This window comes from Hyperolius riggenbachi, chromosome 9 (assembly GCF_040937935.1).
Source record: "Hyperolius riggenbachi isolate aHypRig1 chromosome 9, aHypRig1.pri, whole genome shotgun sequence".
Lineage (NCBI taxonomy): Eukaryota > Metazoa > Chordata > Amphibia > Anura > Hyperoliidae > Hyperolius > Hyperolius riggenbachi.
Window position 1 is genome coordinate 142,874,670 of NC_090654.1, and position 15,130 is coordinate 142,889,799.

A 15,130-nucleotide genomic window follows, 5' to 3' on the forward strand; every position below is an offset into this window, starting at 1 on the left:
TAGATCGGAAAGCAAATTTAACATGTTGGAAATAATCGATCTGACAGTAAATCGACCATAAAATCTCATAGTGTGTACCCAGCATTAGAGGAATCCTGATAAGGGCAGTGTCTACGTACAAGAAAGGTACACAGCAAAAGGAACAGGACTTATGCTGGATACACATGGTTTGTTCCCGCACTCGATTCCCATCGATGCGCCGCTCGATTCCCGTCGATTTGTTTATTTCCGACATGTCCGATTCGCAGTTCGATGGATCGTTAGGTCGATTTGCCATACTTTACATGACAATCGACCTAAAAATCATCGAAATGCGCTTGTCGGGAATCGAGCGGCACATTCGATGCGGGAACGAACCGTGTGTATTCAGCATTACACCAGTGTCAGACTGGGAGGGGGTAAAGCTGAGGGAATCCACTTGCTGGCCAAGCAGCAGTAATCAGGTGTTGCTGCTCACAGTTAAGACTTGCTACAGGTTTCTATTGGGTGTGGTAACACAGGGTTTCTGCTGCTTGGTGGTTTTCCTCAGTTTTTCCACCTCCCAGTCTGACACTGACTTACACACACAGGTGGCTCATTTGGAATGGGATGAATTGCAATACAAATAGTGGCAAAAATCTCTTATGGCCCATACTCACGGGCGAGAAATGTGGCCTGTCGCCAGCACACGTGAGCGTGTGGGCGACAGGCCGGCGACAGCTTCTCGCCAGGTCCCTCCGCGTACACACGCGGAAGAGGGACCAGCGGCGAGGCAGAAGCTGTCGCTGACGTTCCTCCTCCCCCCGCCGGAAGCTCCATGTACCTACATGGAGGTTGCTGTCGCTAGTCCGCGTACTCACGCGGACTAGCGACAGTTGCGGCGGGGGGGCAGCGGCGACTGTCGCCATGCGATTGAAAGTTTCAATCGCATGGCGACATGAGCGGCGGGCGACAGTTCGGGGTGCGCGCGTGTGCGACGGCCCATACTCACGGGCGACCTGTCGCCGCAACACGCGCGCGCCGCGTGTTGAGGCGACAAAAGTCCCTCGTGAGTATGGGCCATTAGGCTAGATCTCCATTAATGCGAAAACAGGCCGATTCCCCGGCCACAAATTCAAATGGAATTTGGCAGCCTATAGTAGTCTACGCAGAGCATCCGAATTCATGGCTGGGGAGAAATCTGAGGCCCTGCAGTATAATGATCGTGTCACCCGTCCGAATCCTATAGCCGTGCATAGCGCAGCTAGAGGGATTTGGCTGCAAGACACGTCACAGCTGTGCCGGCATCGTGTCTCGCAAGATGCATGCCGAGCACAGTGGAAACTAGCCCTAAGAGAGCTGTCTAATCTTAGCGAGGAGAAGTAGAGATCCTCTATCTTTTGCAAAAAACAAGTCAGGGAGTTGAAGTGAGAGGCCCTGCAGATTTTATAAATGCTTTTAGGGCTGGTTCACACTTTGCGATTCTTCAGCGCTTTGCTATCACCCTATGGATACATTCACACTGCAGTGTTTGCGATGTCGATCAATCGCAAACGCGCTGCATGCGTTGTGATTCTCGTTCTATTGAACAGGAACACAAGTGCAGATCACGCTGAATCGCGAGATTTTGGCAGCAAAATGCCGAGCCGAAAGTGATTTTGGGCTAGCGGCGCTCCAAGTGCCGAGTGTGAACCAGCCCTAAGAGAGTTTTATGAAGATCAGTACAAATCTCCAGCAACCTTTACTCTGAGATACACCTCTCAGAGCCAGGGCCGGTTTAAGCAACAATGGGGCCCCAGGGCAAAATAAACCTGGGGGGCCCCCCAACAGATACCCCGGAGCAAAAATTGGCATTAAGGGACCTTTTTTGCAGCTGGTATAGTCATGGTTTGAAGCCCCAATCGGTCAGAGCTCCACATTCTGGCTTCCCCAGCCTGCATGGGGGACAAGGGGTTAAAAAGTTTCAGGAGGGGGGACCCCACATAATTTAAAAAAAAAAAATACCACACTCTAAAAAAAAAAAAAAATTGGGAAAATAGGAAAAAATGCCAGGGATCTTCATACAGCCATATTGCGGCTGTATAGCGATCCCTGGCAAAAGCGCTGCGGCTGCGTATGGACCCCCTGGAAACCCTGTCAGGAAATTTATTGCTCTTTCTTTTGAAACATGTAAAATTACACTACCGTTAGGTACTAAAAGTAACATTTACCACATTTAAAAGTATACTTTTTTCCTTCGAAACTTTAAAATCGATTTTCTCAAAAACTATAAGGTCTTTTCGAAAAATAGTTTTTTCCTCTTATTCCCAATGATCTCCTTAAAGGGAAGGTTCAGGGAACTCTTTAAAAAAATAAAAATCCCTATCCACTTACCTGGGGCTTCCTCCAGCCCGTGGCAGGCAGGAGGTGCCCTCGCCGCCGCTCCAGAGGCTTCCGGTCGTCTTCGGTGGCCGACCCGACCTGGCCAGGTCGGCTGCCAGGTCGGGCTCTTCTGCGCTCCATGGCCGGGCTCTTCTGCGTCCCACGCGGGCGCGCTGACGTCATCGGACGTCCTCCGGGCTGTACTGCGCAGGCGCAGAACTACTGCGCCTGCGCAGTACAGCCCGGAGGACGTCCGATGACGTCAGCGCGCCGGCGTGGGACGCAGAAGAGCCCGGCCATGGAGCGCAGAAGAGCCCGACCTGGCAGCCGGCCTGGCCAGGTCGGGTCGGCCACCGAAGACGACCGGAAGCCTCTGGAGCGGCGGCGAGGGCACCTCCTGCCTGCCACGGGCTGGAGGAAGCCCCAGGTAAGTGGATAGGGATTTTTATTTTTTTCAAGAGTTCCCTGATCGTCTGCCCTGAGGTCTGATATTGCAATAAGGTAACTAACATTTTTTCTAAAATTCGCCTCGTAAGTCCTTTAAGATTGACATTTTGTCTATATACAATTATTTTATATATTTTATGAAAAAAAAATTTATAATTTTTTTTTTATATATATGTAATTTTTTCTACATGAGAGCATTATAGCTCTACTTTTTACTTTATATATGGCCTTATTGATAACAGAAATGCTCCTATAATGGGAACATTACACTGCTAGACCCCCTCTTAGGATGATTAAGGTACCACTGCCCCCGCCCATGCTAAGCCCATTGGCTAACAAGGACCATGTATGATATAAAAAGGTGCATTTTTAAATATGTTATGAACTTGATAAAGCGGAGGGTGAGCCTTCGTGAAACGCGTCGTTTTAATAAATTGTACTTTCCCAGTACTTTTATCTTTGAATGCACCTCTTTTCTCCATCCAAACTGCGGAGTTCCGTCCGCAGCAGCATATTGGATAGTTCACTTCCATCTATCGCTCCCCGGGTGAGCGTCCTGGTTTCCATCACTACAGACCCCGGAGGATGCCGGGACGTGACGTCACATCCGCCCCTACGTGTGTGAGCCTGGTCCCCGGCTAGGCCAAGTGGGACGCAAGTGTGCTGAGGCTGCGTACGCTGTGCCAGCCACATCTGAATCAGGTGAGACCTGCCCAACAGCAGCGCTGTATTACGTTGGTAGAAGACTCAAAGTGGCCCATCTTCTCTGTGAATACAGACCTCACACCCCAGACTAGGATTGTGTTATTACTGTGTTACGTTAGCCCAGTTCAGGGCAAAACCTTACATATTAGCAGCAGGGCTTCCTGCAACCCAGCCTAGATCCCTCGCTCAGGGGTCCACAGGCTACAGGAATATCACCCACCGCTCAGCGGTGAATTCCTCAGGAGTATAGGCCGCCAGCTCCTCTGGTGGTCTATACTCAGAGTTGTTACTGTTGCACCAAACACTTACACTCTCTCCGGTGTCTAGAGGTTAGACATATCTGATTATTGACGATTCCGCATATCCTCAATAATCGGGTATATCTGTATTCTTGGGGATACTGCGGATCGCCAAGGATCAGATTCTCTCTCTGGTTGCTGACACCGATCGTTACACATACCTATGCTGTCAGTGAGGCTAGTGATGATGATGATGATGATGGGTGCATGCATGCATGCTGATATTTCACTGTTTGTCGGAAAGTGCTGCTGTGAAGAAGAAGGATCCTTTAGGTGCTTCCACCAAGGGGGAGCCCATGAGCAGAGGAAAAGAGGAAAGAAAAAGCTGTACATGTGCAAAGGGGGGGGGGGGTGCCAGTTGGGTTTTGGCAGTTGAAGGCTAGTCAGGGTGGAGCCTGAAAAGCCCATGATGCCGCAAAAAAATAAATAAATAAGTTTAATGGTTTGATAGTCATGATACAATGCTCTACTTGGCAGCAAGAAATAATAAGCATGTTTTTTTTTTTTTTTTGTGAGAAAATAGAGGCAGAGAGACTAAAGAAGAGACCAGACCTTTGGTGAGACTGACAAAGCAAAGCAAAGGCACAGACAAGAGAGCACTACTTAAAAAAAACTGAAGTAAGGAAGATAAAGAGAGCTGCAGACATAAAAGGAGAGGAGAGAGACCACTCACATCTACAGGCGGGTCGGTTGTACATTCACTGTATAGAAGTTACAGGCAAAGTACGAAATTCAGGCATTCTATAGAATGCCTAGGCAAAGTACGTAACAAAAACAGACACATTTCGCACTTTGTCGAACCTGTCTTAGGCATTTTATAGAATGCCTAGGCAAAGTACGTAACAAAAATAGGCATTTCGTACTTTGAATAAAATAGTCGGGCATTCTATAGAATGCCTAGGCCTGAATTTCGTACTTTGCATGTAATATATATATATATATATATATATATATATATATATATATATATATATATATATATACAGGTACCACTGCCAGGGCGCTTATGTCAATGGGAGGATCTGCCAATAAGAATAGCAGTAGTGCGCGCGTCTAGGAACAGATCTTAACTATGCCGACAAGCAGAACGCCAACACCGCACACTCACAGTTGGGAGAAAATAGCAGCTCCACATACTGCGCCCCATACTTGTACCTCCTTTAGAGCCACATCAAAAGTATGGACACTCTGGACCACCCAGGCTGAGCCTCTCTGGCGGGGAGCATATTTAATGTCCATCACAGAGACTTCACCCAGGAAAGGGATAAACTCGGATGGCTTCACAAAATGCAAAAAGATACGAGGTAGGCAGGTATATAGAACACAATGTCCCAAGGGAGTACAAAAAAAGAGAATGGAGCTGCGGCGATAGTTACAGGTTTATATGTTAAACTTTGTCCTATCATCGTTGGGGGCAAAGAAACAACTCATTCATATGCTGTCATGGAGGTACCAGGAAATATATATAAACAAAATCAGCACTAGTGTTGGGCGAACATCTAGATGTTCGGGTTCGGGCCGAACAGGCCGAACATGGCCGCGATGTTCGGGTGTTCGGGCCGAACTCCGAACATAATGGAAGTCAATGGGGACCCGAACTTTCGTTTTTTTTTTTAAAGCCTCCTTACATGCTACATACCCCAAAGTTACAGGGTATGTGCACCTTGGGAGTGGGTACAAGAGGAAAAAAAATTTAGCAAAAAGAGCTTATAGTTTTTGAGAAAATCGATTTTAAAGTTTCAAAGGGAAAACTTTCTTTTAAATGCGGGAAATGTCTGTTTTCTTTGCACAGGTAACATACTTTTTGTCGGCATGCAGTCATAAATGTAATACAGATGAGAGGTTCCAGGAAAAGGGACCGGTAACGCTAACCCATCAGCAGCACACATGATGGAACAGGAGGAGGGCGGCGCAGGAGGAGAAGGCCACGCTTTGAGACACAACAACCCAGGCCTTGCATGCGGACAAGAAGCGTGCGGATAGCAATTTGCTTTTTGTCGGCATGCAGTCATAAATGTAATACAGATGAGAGGTTCCAGGAAAAGGGACCGGTAACGCTAACCCAGCAGCAGCACACGTAATAGAACAGGAGGAGGGCGGCGCAGGAGGAGAAGGCCACGCTTTGAGACACAACAACCCAGGCCTTGCATGCGGACAAGAAGCGTGCGGATAGCAATTTGCTTTTTGTCAGCATGCAGTCATAAATGTAATACAGATGAGAGGTTCCAGGAAAAGGGACCAGTAACGCTAACCCAGCAGCAGCACACGTAATGGAACAGGAGGAGGGCGGCGCAGGAGGAGAAGGCCACGCTTTGAGACACAACAACCAATGCTATACAGTGGCGGGTGAGCGGTGTACTACTATTCCCAGCAGCGACACAGAGCACAATGCTATACAGTGGTGGGTGAGCGGTGTACTACTGTTCCCAGCAGAGACACAGAGTGGCAGTAAACACAATGCTATATAGTGTGGGGGAGCGGTGTACTACTGTTCCCAGCAGCGACACAGAGCACAATGCTATACAGTGGTGGGTGAGCGGTGTACTACTGTTCCCAGCAGTGACACAGAGCACAATGCTATACAGTGGTGGGTGAGCGGTGTACTACTGTTCCCAGCAGAGACACAGAGTGGCAGTAAACACAATGCTATATAGTGTGGGTGAGCGGTGTACTACTATTCCCAGCAGAGACACAGAGCACAATGCTATACAGTGGTGGGTGAGCGGTGTACTACTGTTCCCAGCAGCGACACAGAGCACAATGCTATACAGTGGTGGGTGAGCGGTGTACTACTGTTCCCAGCAGCGACACAGAGCACAATGCTATACAGTGGTGGGTGAGCGGTGTACTACTATTCCCAGCAGCGACACAGAGCACAATGCTATACAGTGGTGGGTGGGTGAGCGGTGTACTACTGTTCCCAGCAGCGACACAGAGCACAATGCTATACAGTGGTGGGTGAGCGGTGTACTACTGTTCCCAGCAGAGACGAAGAGTGGCAGTAAACACAATGCTATACAGTGGTGGGTGAGCGGTGTACACAAAGTGGCAGTAAACACAATGCTATATAGTGTGGGTGAGCGGTGTACTACTGTTCCCAGCAGCGACACAATGACTGGGGGGACCCTGGCTAGCCTGGCTGGAGAGAGAACTACCCTGCCTGCCTACCCAAAGCTAAACCCACAGACAAATGGCGGAAAAATGACGTGGATCGGGTATTTATTTACCCGAACCACGTGACCCGTTCGGCCAATCAGAGCGCGTTCGGGTCAGAACCACGTGACCCGTTCGGCCAATCACAGCGCTAGCCGAACGTTCGGGGAACGTTCGGCCATGCGCTCTTAGTTCGGCCATATGGCCGAACAGTTTGGCCGAACACCATCAGGTGTTTGGCCGAACTCGAACATCACCCGAACAGGGTGATGTTCTGCAGAACCCGAACAGTGGCGAACACTGTTCGCCCAACACTAATCAGCACACAGAAGAATCGTAAGACAGGCCAAGATCAGTAATCAGAAAATCAAGAGTAATACAGGCAGTGAGCAAAAGAGTAGTCAGACAAAACAGTTGAAACCAGGACATAAATGCAAGGAACAGGCAAGGAATTAGGTACAAGGGTAAGTGACCAGAACACAAGGCATACTAGCATGAAATGGTCTAGCGATGTTCCTTTGCCAGAAATAAATTTAAATACTGCTCAATGATCAGCTGTTCATTCAGAAAAGTCTCCAGAGCACCATCTTCAGGTGATTCAATGAACTGCAGACTTTCAGTACGAGTGAGACACCTGCTGGTGGACAGCGGAAGTCCATATAAAGTCCACAATGCTGGAATTCAAAGGCAATAATCCTGTCACAGTAAATATGCCCCAGGCTGCTGCCTTTTTGGCCTTGCCCTGAAAGAGAAGACTATACTTCCTTCCCAGAATCCACTCTATTCAATAACAGTCAATGTAAAGCTGACCTGAAGTGTTCTCCTGAGCTGCATATGTAAAAGTCAAGGTAGACATAATTGAGTATTCAGGCTTTAGATGCAGCTTATGTATGGCTCAGTTACAGTTGCAGCCAGGAAACCAGTGTTTGAAGGGATAAGGTTAGAGTGCAAAAGCTAAGCCAATGACAGGGTTCTTTATTCAAAAGTGTTTGTTGGTGCATCAAAACAGCAGGTAATCTCCACAATGAAGACTTAGAAACCTTACCTAGCTGCCTATTGACAGATGAGGACTGGACAGACCTGTTAAAGGTAAATGCCGCTCAGAAAAAGTCTGTATTGTTTAGCGTCCTTTGTGACAATGCATATACTTTGATTGTTCTATGTAATAAAAGCCCAGTTACAGGCATAGATCTATCTACTGTATACAACCTGACAAATTAGTTAGCAGAATGCCCAGTATTACCTCTTTTAGTGTAAAACTAGGCTTCTGAAGCAGAAAGTCTTGGACCTCTTCAGGGTTTATAACTACATTTTTAAAACAAAAGCGAAATCGATAGAGGACGCTGTCCTCCGCCATGACGGCATCTCCCCTGCTGTCCAGCCGATCCTAAGTCTGGAACCCATCCCCTCTGCCCAACTTGGGTCAGCCTCGGATTCCAGCCATCTTCTCTATTCAGCTTTGGCCAGCCTCACCAAAGAGAAACAGTAAGAGCCCGTTGGGCAACTCTGACAGTGTCAGGCAGCTTGAATGACACACACAGTATCTGCTTTGCTGATTTGTACTGCTATGGGACACACACCAAGTTTGGCTTGCTTGTTCTGTGCAGTGAATACACTTATGCATGCTCTGCTGCATCAGCTGCTTTATGCATCAACTGTGGACTGATACCTTGAATTTGCTGAGTACGCCTTACAGGCGGTGTTTAAGTGATTATTCGCAAGTTTTATCAAGAGTATCCACTCCATCACACCAGTCTCTTACTGTGGTCGTCATAATTGGAGATTGATTTGTGACTTGCATTATTGCTTTGGCTGAGAAAACGAGGCTCTATTACATGTTGTTTATCCCATTACCTGGCTCTACATGACTTGTGCTATATTTTTTGGATCCCATATCATTCTGCAGGTGTCAGGACATACACAAATATATATTTTTTGATGTTCGGCTGCACAGCCTTAATCTAGATTCATGTGCACATGAGAATATACCAATAAGAGTTATTCAGTAGTTAATGTCAGGAGAAGTTGGGTTCGGGGGTGTGGGCGGTTGGCTGTGGGGTGGCTCGCTGTCAAGTGTTTTTATATGAAGAAATTTACATTTTTGCAAATATTAAATAAAGTTTTGTATTTTTATAATCAATATATTTGTATTCAATCAGGACATACCCTTCTTATACCCTATCTCAAACAATTTTCCTCTGAACTGTGCATGAAGTTTGGCTTTAATAAAAAAATAATAAAAATGGAATCTGCTTGTAGTCATGGTGTTGGAGAAAACAAATAAAACTGACCTAAACACAGATCACTTTGGATAGTACAATTTTTAGGTATGGAATGTGGCTGTGCTAATAATACAATACTTGCCCAACTCTTGACCTCATATGCACGATCACTGATCTTTAATATAACAATGGCTCTTGTATTTGGCCTGAGAAAAATGTAATTTTGAGGCCATCTTAGTCAAACAGAGGTGCCCCTTTACAGATGACCAGATCATTGTTTCCAATTCTTAGAGTCATAATGACCTCTGACCCCTTCAGTGACAGATTGATCAATTTTCCAATTTTGTGTAGTTCAAAGCAAAATCAATTGGTCACAGTGAAAAATGCAACACTTTAAGGATAAAATACTAATATCCAGGGCTGGCCTTAGATCACCAACTGCCTGAGCAAGTTTTGCCAAGATGTCCCCTGCCCAGTTTACTGTACAATCTACCAGGATCCCTAAGCACATAGGGAATCTCGGAGCAGAAATGAAGAACCATGTGGAGCATGTCATGGCATAAAATATGCATGGTAATGACAGATTTGGCTGTGGTCAAATAATCAACATAACATGACCATATACAAATCTACCAGGAGCATAGCTAGAACTCAGTGAGCCTCCCAGCACCAACATTCAAATTATCCACCTCCTCATGAAGAAAAAAAATAAAGCCCTAACTACAGTGGAAATAGTGATACAAGAAATAATAAGTTATAACATTTTATGTTCTGTTTACCACAACTTTCACTTCTAGAAATGTTAGTGTATAATTAAGCTGCATGTCCCCAAAGTAATATAAAAGTTTAGGTTCCCGGTTATGGACAAAAGTGGGGCTATTGACTTGTACTTACGCTCGTCTTAGAGAGCGTGCAGTCAGTTCCGCGCCCCTGAGAAACAGTAGGCACTCCATTTGATGCGGCTGGCTGGTAAAGCAGTAGATGCTTTTGCGGAGCTACCCGCAGACCAATACAGCGATAAGACTATCAGGGATGCCATAATCTGTAAATTCCAGTTAAATTCCAGTTAACTCCAGAAGTTCGCTATCCAGAAAGGGTCCACAGACTCTTACGCAGAAATGGATAGTTGCTTATGCACCACATTCCACCATTGGACTTTCACCCTTAAAGGAGTGATCCAAGCTGGAAAAAAAAAAAGATCCACTTACCTGGGGCTTCCTCCAGCCTGTGGCAGCCGTCCTGTGCCTTCGCCGCAGATCCGTTGGCTCCCGGTCTTCTCCCCAGGTCGGGTTCCGGGTCGGCTTCTTCTGCGCTCCACGGCACAGGTCACAATGCCTCTCCGATGTCATCAGGACGGTACTGCGCACCACCGGAGCTGCGGCGAGGGCACAGGACGGCTGCCACAGGCTGGAGGAAGCCCCAGATAGGTGGATCTTTTTTTTTCCAGCTTGGATGTTTCCTTTAAGGAAAAGACTTATTATAATCTTGAGGATTTGATGATCCATGACCTGCTCCTTGTTGTATGACCTACAGACATGAGACAGTAAATGCTGGAGTGGAAGCCTCAGTCTGCATAAAAAGCCGCTGAGCTGGCAGACACCGTGGTTGCAACCCGAGTACTGGACAATTGCAAACCTGTGGTACTGGCCACTTACAAGCCTGTGGTACTGGACACTCGCAGACACTCGCAGGTACCTGATAGTCGCAAATGACCAGTATCTGACAAGGATAGAGCCATGTCCCAGAATTGGAGAGAAGACATGCCCCCTGGCCATGTGAATCGTGAGTCAACAAGGCCCTGGTGTGAGCTGTGTGGCAGGCATGGCTACTCCAAGCAAAACTATTACACAGGGAAGCCGGCCCAACCACCTAGCAAGGGGATTAGCATCACGACGGCGCCAACCCTAAGGGGGCTAGAACCTACCTTACCCTATCTGTGCTGTAATCAACACATTTGCTAGGTATGTTAGGGAGAATAGTAGGAACAAGTAAAAAAAAAAAAAAAAAGACCTTGTAACATACAGTATATGAGCTGTGGCATTATCAAGATGGGCACTGGGGATTCCACGGCCCCTGGAGGCCAAACTAAATTTAGCTAAATTAATGCCAGTGGGGGTGCAACGAGACCAGAGCAGAGGTGCCTCATGCTATTCTCTGGTAGTCTGGTGGTCTCCCCATCCCCCTACTCTATTCCATAGCAGTCTAGTGGTCACGAAGAAAACAAGAGCGCTCCTGTGGTGCATTAACCTTATTTAATTATTTCCGCAAAAAACAATATATTGCACTTACATTTAAAAGGTAGTTACAGCGCATATCAGAGGCCACCCACGATCCGTTCTCCTTCCCTCGGTCTGGCCAGGATCTGGGATCGCTACAGCTAATTCCGCGTTGTTTGTGCGGTGGAGCAGGAGATGAGGGGGACGTCGACTCATTGCGCTAAATGCACACTCCGAGCTCCTCTGTCAGCGCCGCTCCATGCACTGGAAGAGACGCAATCTCCCGTCGCAGATCGATGACATCAGCAACGTCACCACCAGAGCCGCAACAGCCTCCAGGGGTAGGCGTGGCAAATCCAGATTTACCGCTTCACAGGGAGTGGGTAGAGTAACCCACTCGCTGGCAAGAGCTAAATCCGTATTGGCCATGCCCACCCCTGGAGGAGAGCGAGCTGCTGCGGCTCTGGTGGTGACGCTGCTGACGTCATTAATCTGCGCCTGAATATTGCGTCTCTTCCAGTGCATGGAGCAGCGCTGACAGAGCAGCTTGGAGTGTGCATTCAGCGTGACGAGTCGACGTCCCCCGCATCTCCTACTCCACTGCACGAACAACGTGGAATTAGCTGTAGCGATCCCAGGTCCTGGCCAGATCGAGGGAAGGAGAACGGATCGTGGACAGCCTCTGATATGTGCTGTAACTACCTTTTAAATGTAGGTGCAATATATTGCTTTTGCGCTAATAAGTAAATAAGGTTAATACACCATAGGAGCGCTCTTGTTTTCTTCTTATTGAATTTACTGCCTGGTACTACCCAGTTGAAAAGCAGCACCTAGTGCATTTGACAAGAGGAATACCTCTGAAATATTCAAAAATCTGCTGGCCTCCAGTAGCACAGGAAAAAAAATCAATTTCATCTGTGTAGTCTAGTGGTCTCCCCATCCCCCCTTACTACTCCCTGGCAGTCTAGTGGTTCCCCCCACCACCATAGTATTCCTGTGGTCCCCTTACCCCCTACAAAATTCACTAGCAGTCTAATAGTCCCTTCAATCACCCCAAACTATTCCCTGTCTAGTGCACCACATCTCCCCACCTTCATCCATCCCAGTTGAGTGGCCCCCCATCAACCCCCTGTGACAATCCAGCCCCGCGATCCCGTCGAGATCTGCTCCCGTTAGCGTACGCAGGAAGTACGGGCGCAGACGGACAACGAGACCGGTTGCTGGATCGTCAGAGGTAAGAAAGAAAAGGGCGACAGAGCGTGCCAATCCCGTCTAATCTGCTCCTGTTAGCATACGCAGGAAGTACGGTGAACAGACTGACAAAGATTGGTCGCGCAGCTGCCGACAATATGTAATGGGACAAACATCCACCAATCCCGTATTGCTAGGCCACTGTTGCCATGCAGGTCTCATGCACTAGAGACTGCTGGAGGCAAATTCACTGTGTGCGTAGTAAACGGTTAAGATTGGTTGGAGGTGCCCATATATGTACAATTCTGATTGTATATACAATCTGTAAACTAAAACTATCGATTTTGCGCTGGAAATCGGGTAAATACACTGCCACCACTGTCTGGTTGTATGGAGCAGACAGTCTCCAACGCTATCATAATACGGTAGCCAGCCCAATCACGTTCAACACGCTCAAGTCACCGTTCGGGGAATAGTCACTTCCGACGGCTTAAAGACTGTGAGCAATGTGACGTTAAAGAAAGGTTGCTGGGTCCCTATATGATGCAATCTCGAATTGTATTTACAATCGAGAAACGAAAGTTATCGATTTCGCACAGGAAATCTGGTACTAGCTAATCCTAGAAGGAAGAAACGGTTATTTACAACCTAGCTAGCAAATCAACAATTTATAAGCAAATCATAAAAGAATGCGGTAGTATGACTGACTCTTCAGAGGGCAGATTCGTTATAGCAGCAATCAGATGACCAGAACAGGCACAAGACTGAACGATAAAAATCGTTAGTTTATTTCTAAACTACATACACACAGCTTATTTTAGAACAGATTGATTGACAGAGAGAAAAGAGGAAAAGGAACAGAATGTCTGAATATACACAGTTCAAATACCGTTATTGGTAGTCCATGCGGCAATCGCAAGTCTTTGGCGTAATGTCCAAAATGGCGGTTGCCATGCGGCCAACAGGCCGTTGTTAGAAAGTTCCAAGATGGAGGTTTTGGCCCGTGTCCTTGCGGGCTGCCAGGATGTTACTAGGCATCAGATTGAAGGTAAAGGACTCAGAGCTTTCTGGGCTCTGTCTGGTTATAGCCCCCACTCCAGGAAGGAGGGGTTAGGGGGCGTGGATCACACACCTCTTTGGAATAGGAGATCTCTGCCCCTCTCATAGAGACACAAATTTACCTGAATCATGATAAGTGTGCTCATCTGCAAACCGTACAAGTTAGGTTAAATCTAATAACATTTTTAGGTTTGTCAGAATTTATCAAGAACGTTGATACCCAACTTGGGGGATCAGACCCCTGGGGTATTAGAGGGTTATTTTAAAACAATCTTACGCTAGATCTGGCAGTCCGATTGGTCCGTAAACCTATCAGAAGAACCAGCGCCCTGTGGAATCCCATAACCTGTGCAGATTTCATGGCCAGGGAGATCTGCTATGCCAGGAATTATGAAGGAAATATGGAGAACATATGAATATTTGGATTCCTGAGGTCACAGCAGGTCAGCTGCTTCCAGAGAGAAACTGATAAGATCTGGGCATTTGCTAGTTCTGTATGGAGGTGAGAATGTTAGAGACACCATTCTGCCAGAAACTTGGGGATTTACGATTTATGCCAGCCCTATCTGTGATGGATGGGCTATAAACACCTCAGGGGGTCCACTGTGCTGGCAGAGAATCTTTTCACAGGAGGCTAATTAACTGACCATGAAAAGATTCCTCCAGCCCTTTGGAGAAGGAGAAAAAAAATGTATTTAAACCAAAAATTGTCAGTTTGGTTGGTTTGCGAAGAACTGGCGTTCGTAACTCCATGACACATTCGATATGTCATATCGACGGCGTCACATCTCCCCCCTTTACAAGATTGGGGAAGGAGCGGTTAGCAGGACCTTGACTGAAGCAATACCAACTTGCTACTTGGGCTCAGTACAGCGGGGAAGCCTGGGTTCCACATGACCTTGGGGGTTGCCCTTTTTGTGTTGGTCAGTGGTTTAGCCAGGAGGCTACAGGGCTTCGCAAACGTCCTGTAGTATCCCGCTGTTCCCAGAGAGGCCTGTACCTCTGTCATGACAATCTGATCTGCGTCTGGTTCAACGGTCAGATTGTCAGCTGACAGCTGTCCTAGTACCAGGGACGAGTGATCGCAGCGTTGCTCCCAAGTCGGGGGGAACACAGGGATGTCATCCGGGTACGTGACTGTACAACCGTGCTGGCTCTTCCACAGGTCGTTCCACGCCTGGGGAAAGGTGGCTTGGGCATTCATCATACCAAAAGACATCCGCATCGAGGCGTTTAAGTCCAAGGGCAGGGTGAATGTGGATTCCAGGCGCGCCTCCGGCACGGTTGGAATCTGCCAGTATCCGTAGCTCCGATCCATGATCGTTAGGTAGTTGGCGGATGCCAGCCAATCCAACAGATCACCGAGGGGAGTCACGGGATACGCATCAGTTACTGGGATGTCGTCCGGCATCCTATAGGCCTCACAGAACATGGTGGTCTGTGAGCTAGAGGATTTGCGGAGGACAGCCATCTGCAACATCTCCTCATACTTCATCTTCACTTTTGCTTGCACCTCCGG